The following is a 6,641-nucleotide window of genomic DNA, read 5'->3' as shown; positions in this document are numbered from 1 at the left end:
TAGAAAAGGAACATAATCTTGTAAGCATAAAAACACAGGTCTCCATTTATTTAAAGGGACAGTAAAGTCAAAATTAAACTTTCATGATTCAGATAGAGCATGCAACTTTCCAAACTACTTCTGTTATTAAGTTTGCTTCCTTCTCTTAGTATCTTTTATTGAAGAGTAAAACTAGTAGGCTCATTAGAGCTCCGGAGTGTGCACATGTCTTTAGTAGTCTATGGCAGCAGTGTTTTACAACATTGTATAACAAATATACAAATAATGTTGCAAAAAACTGCTGCCATCGAGTACTAAAGACACGAGCACACTCCTGAGCTCTAATGAGCCTTCCTAGTTTTACACTTTAATAAAAGGTAACAAGAGAACAAAGTAAATTTGATAACAGAAGTAAATTGGGAAGTTGTTTAAATTGCATGCTCAATCTGAATCATGAAAGTTTAAATTTGACTTTACTGTCCCTTTAATTACAGATGTAGGCTTTCTTACTCACTAGTAAAAGTGACATAAAACCCAACATGTTTCTTTGATCATTCAGATAGCGCATGCAGTTTTAAAGGGACAGTCAAGTCTAAAAAAAACTTTCATGACTTAAATAGGGAATGTAATTTTAAACAACTTTCCAATTTACTTTTATCACCAATTTTGCTTTGTTCTTTTCGTATTCTTAGTTGAAAGCTAATTCTAGGAGGTTCATATGCTAATTTCTTAGATATTGAAGGCCGCCTCTAATCTGAATGCATTTTGACCACTAGAGGGCATTAGTTCATGTGTTTCTTAGATAACATTAACCTCATGCACGTGAAGTTACCCTGGAGCCAGCACTGATTGGCTAAAATGCATGTCTGTCAAAAGAACTGAAATAAGGGGGCAGTCTGCAGAGGCTTAGATACAAGATAATTACAGAGGTAAAAAGCCCCATAGTGTAATGTGCTGATAGCAGTCATGGCTACACTACTGAAATAGCTGCCAACACTAATAAATAATGCCCCCCATCCAGGAAATATGTTTGGATCCCCCGCACTGGTAATATTAAATAGTAAAAAAAAAAATACTATGTGAAAAAATGGTGTATATATGACTATAGTAATCACCAAATACACTTTCCTGTTTAATGTTTAATTAATCAACAGCAACTCTTAGCTATTTGTTTTGTTTAAACCTTTAATCAAATATGTATCACCTGCAGCTTACCTTATACCAGTTATATGTCTATATGACAATCCAGGTCAGAAACATGTCACCTGCAGCTTACCTTACACCAGTTATATGTCTATATGACAATCCAGGTCAGAAACATGTCACCTGCAGCTTACCTTACACCAGTTATATGTCTATATGACAATCCAGGTCAGAAACATGTCACCTGCAGCTTACCTTACACCAGTTATATTTCTATATGACAATCCAGGTCAGAAACATGTCACCTGCAGCTTACCTTACACCAGTTATATGTCTATATGACAATCCAGGTCAGAAACATGTCACCTGCAGCTTACCTTACACCAGTTATATGTCTATATGACAATCCAGGTCAGAAACATGTCACCTGCAGCTTACCTTACACCAGTTATATGTCTATATGACAATCCAGGTCAGAAACATGTCACCTGCAGCTTACCTTACACCAGTTATATGTCTATATGACAATCCAGGTCAGAAACATGTCACCTGCAGCTTACCTTACACCAGTTATATGTCTATATGACAATCCAGGTCAGAAACATGTCACCTGCAGCTTACCTTACACCAGCTATATGTCTATATGACAATCCAGGTCAGAAACATGTCACCTGCAGCTTACCTTACACCAGCTATATGTCTATATGACAATCCAGGTCAGAAACATGTCACCTGCAGCTTACCTTACACCAGTTTTATGTCTATATGACAATCCAGGTCAGAAACATGTCACCTGCAGCTGACCTTACACCAGCTATATGTCTATATGACAATCCAGGTCAGAAACATGTCACCTGCAGCTTACCTTACACCAGCTATATGTCTATATGACAATCCAGGTCAGAAACATGTCACCTGCAGCTTACCTTACACCAGCTATATGTCTATATGACAATCCAGGTCAGAAACATGTCACCTGCAGCTTACTTTACACCAGTTATATGTCTATATGACAATCCAGGTCAGAAACATGTCACCTATATGCTCATGTGAGACCTCCAATCCCAAACATGTCACCTGCAGCTTACCTTACACCAGCTATATGTCTATATGACAATCCAGGTCAGAAACATGTCACCTATATGCTCATATGACACCTCAGATCCCAAACATGTCACCTGCAGCTTACCTTACACCAGCTATATGTCTATATGACAATCCAGGTCAGAAACATGTCGCCTGCAGCTTACCTTACACCAGCTATATGTCTATATGACAATCCAGGTCAGAAACATGTCACCTGCAGCTTACCTTACACCAGTTATATGTCTATATGCATGGATCAAGTCCTACAAAAAAAAGTGTGTGAACTCACCAAGACTTGCACCCCTCAAACAATTAATATTGTTTTATACACACACACTGTATTTAAATGTATATAATCTATACACTTTGGTTAATGAAAGCAAAATAAATCCAATGAAGGGTTGAATAGTTGCCTTTGGGCCTTAGACTCCTCCTCTGTCACAGAGTCTCACCCACTTAAAGGGACACTGAAACCAAATTTTTTTCTTTCATGATTCAGATAGAGCATGACATTTTAATTTACTCCTAATATCAAATTTTCTTTATTCTCTTGGTATCTTTATTTGAATGCAAGAATGAAAGTTTAGATGCTGGCCCATTTTTGGTGAACAACCTGGGTTGTCCTTGCTGATTGGTGGATAAATTCATCCACCAATAAAAACTGCTGTCCAGAGTACTGAACCAAAAAAGCTTAGATGCTTTCTTTTTTAAATAAAGATAGCAAGAGAATGAAGAAAAATTGATAATAGGAGTAAATTTGAAAGTTGCTTAAAATTGCATGCTCTTGGGGCACCTGGTGGAGGAGGAGCAAGGCTGTGATTGCTGAGCTTCCTCCTACAGTCTCACAGCACCTGGCGGTTGGAATTTCGCGCCTCCCCACTACATGGGGTAGCTACCTGGATAGGTTTAACATCTCCTCCGGTGCCGTGCAGTGGAAATCCATCCTACTGCCTGGTTGTAGGAACAGTCATATAACTTGTCTACTAACGTACTACTAAAAGTAAAATCTTTAGGGAAATATTTTCTCCCTTCTGGGGCTATTAGGCAACAAGCTTAACTGGAAGAAGATAAGATCCAAGGAAAATAGCCCCTGATACCTGAACCCCGCTTGTTTTCCTGTCATTGCAAAATTGATCTGCCAACACTGAGCTGGAAGCCAAGAGCTTGCCCTCCCTCCGCTCCTATCCCGAGTGCAATAGCATACCGGCTACAACTACTGTTGTCTTCTTGAGGACGGAGGACTGGCGGTCCACTGAAGGGGGTGTTGCTGTCCTGTCCGACTTGCAGCGACCGGATTGCCCCCTCCCCCACCGAGGCTGCGCGGGAGGAGGCAGTGAGAGGTCCACTGGACGCTGAGCACAGCGCAGGCCCTGACATCGATTGCCGCAGCTTTTCCTTGCAACTTTCCCCCCCCCTCTCCCACCGGTGCTGCGTGAGAGGGGGTGAGGGACAGATCTCTCCCAGAAGGCATCAGAGGACACTGGGTTGTCCAGAAAGAGGTATTCAGAGTGCCTCCCGTTACTGTCTTTTTCCGGAACTTTGCTGTTTGTCTTAAGTGGGACGCCGGGGTAGCGGAGGAGAGGGTAAGTTGCAGAACTTAGCCGGCTATTCGCCGAAGATTACTCTAAATACAAAAGGTGAACACCGGGGAACACGTAGTCAGACCTTAAAACTGCGAACATTTTATTTTTTGGGAAAATTTTACTACACAAGGTTGCATTGGAAGGGAAGAATAAGAAAGTTAACTAGAACTGTCTTTAAACAGATGGAAGGATCAAGGAAGCTATATGGAAATAAGGGGAAAATTAATACACTGAAGATGGACTGATGTGAAAAGATGAATAATTAATTTAGTTTTCCTCATACTCCAATGACTTTGTAAAGTACTAGGATAGATGTAAAGCTGCTGTTTTCTACTTTTTTCCTTATATCTTTCTTTTTGTTCCTCTTCTTTTCCCTTTTTTTTCTTTCCCTCTTTTCGAGGGGAGGAGAGAGGCTGGAAAAGGGAGGTTAAGTCACAAGTATTATTAAGCCAGAACAGAGGTTAATGGTTTTTCATCTATCCCTTGGATTTTTGTGTATCATTATATCTTTAAGCACTGAAGTAATGCATAAGATTGTTGAAATGCTAATATATGTGAAGATAATACATCCAAATCAATGTTCTCAGGGTAAATTGGCTTAATCTCGTACTATAAGTATTAGCATCTGTATAAGGAAAGCCCTATCTATATCTCTGAGTGCTGTACTTACATTTAATTTTACATAAACATAGGGTAAGGTTAAATCAAGGGAGCTGATAATAGAAATTTAGGCTAGAATCAGAGGAGTTGAAAGTAATATCCCTGTTGCCGCAATAAACTCACTTGGTCCCGATTTACACTACCTCACCTCTTCACAGAATCACTAATCTAATTTCTCACTATAAATCACTTTAATTTAATTCTCTTTCACACTTTGGGCCCTGCTGCCCCCTCACAACTCATTTATAAACCACCAACACATTATCACTTTTTCATTAACAACTGCTTCACCACTACCACTCACTCCCCCCTTCCCCCCATCTCTCACTCTCCCCCTTCCTTATTTCTCCCCCCCTGAGCACTTATAATTCACATTCTGCGGCACATGGATAAATATCTTTCCAACCCCCCAAAACATCCCTCCCCAAATATGACGGGAAGGCTCAGAGATAAGAAGCTTAAGAACTTAGTAGAATCAGGTATTGAACAATCAAACCCTGGTCCCTCAACAAATATATCAGATAATCTCAGTATGCAGGCTTTAGTGACTAACATCGCTGAAACATTAGCCCCTAAGTTTGAAACCCTCAAATCCGAGATCAAGCAGGATATTTCCTCTTTAACACTAGAGGTGAGGCAATTTTCGAATAGACTCCAAGAAATGGAGCAAAGAGTATCGGATCTGGAAGATCAAACAATTACCCATAATTCCAGGATTGAAAACTCTGATAAAAAACTACAAAAAATTATGGATAGACTAGAAGACCTGGAAAACCATTCACGACGGAACAATCTTAGAATAATTGGCCTCCCTGAAAATAAACAATTTGAAAACCTTGATTCTTTCATATCCGATACTCTTACTGTAGCTTTAAAGATCCCCCCTTCTCATCCACCGATCATTGTAGAACGAGCCCATAGAATAGGCCCCCCAAGATCAGATGGAAATGGCAGTAGCAGAAACCGTCCGGTAATAGCTAGGCTACTCAATTATAAAGATAAGGATCTTTTGTTGCAGTATTCGCGGAAAAATCAACCGATTATGATAGAAGGAAATAAAATTATGATTTTCCAAGATTTTTCGGTGGATACTGCCTTAAAAAGACGAGAGTTAGCTCCGATTTGTTCAAAATTTATACAACAGGGTCATAGGTCGACCCTGATCTACCCATCAAAATTAAAAGTAGTACTAAATGGAATAACACATATTACAGAAGATGTTCAAGTAGCTGAAAACCTTTATAAATCCCTTAATGGTTAAAATTAGGGGACGAGTTTTTGAATATAGATAGAGTTGTCTGGTTATTATACTTTGTTATGTACTAAAATGGAAACAGGTTATGGCAAAGGCCAAGTTTTGAATATTGGCCTGTTTATAAGAATCGGGATGATTTTTCTGTTCTTTTTAGTGTATGGAAACAGGTGTATGACGTTAGTACTTTTGGGGGAATTGGGTCTCCCCTCCACCCCTCACCCCCGGTCCCACCTCCCCCTCCCCCCCCCTTTTTTTTTTTTTTTTTTTTTCTCTTTCTTTTCTTTTCTTTCTTTCTTTCTTCCCTTCATGTAATAGTGAAAAATGACACAAAAGTTTAAAATTATATCATGGAACGTAGGGTGAATCTCATCCCCCATCAAACGTAAAGCAATTTTATCACATCTCCGCAAAGCGAAGACAGATATTGGTCTATTACAGGAAACACATCTAGATCAGGAAGAATCGTTAAAATTAAAAACATCATGGGTAAGAGAAGTGCTTATAGCCCAGAGCGTAGGAAAGAAGAGAGGAGTAGCAATACTTATAGGCAAAAAACTCCAGGTGGAGATTTTGGACTCTGAGGCGGATCCCGGGGGGAGGTACATCCTGGTTAAAGTGAAAATAGATCAGATAAAATATACAATTTGCAACATCTATGGCCCCAATAAGAGCGATCCTGAATTTTGGGACAAAGTGCAGGCAAAACTCCTTCTAAGGTCGGAAGGGCATTTAATCATGGGGGGGGACTTCAATATGGCTCCCAAATGTCCCATTGACAGACTGAGGAAAAACACAAAATGCCTGAAACAAAAGAAAGATAACCTTGACTTCAAAATAATTAAAAAAATCAAACAGGTACTCTCCTTACGTGATATCTGGAGATGTCAGAATCCTGACATCCAAGATTTCACTTGTTTATCCAAAGCACACAAAAC

The sequence above is a fragment of the Bombina bombina genome, chromosome 7, assembly GCF_027579735.1.
Source record: "Bombina bombina isolate aBomBom1 chromosome 7, aBomBom1.pri, whole genome shotgun sequence".
In the NCBI taxonomy this organism is placed as follows: domain Eukaryota; kingdom Metazoa; phylum Chordata; class Amphibia; order Anura; family Bombinatoridae; genus Bombina; species Bombina bombina.
The sequence above is the reverse complement of the archived record's forward strand: the minus strand, read 5'-3'. Positions refer to the sequence as shown.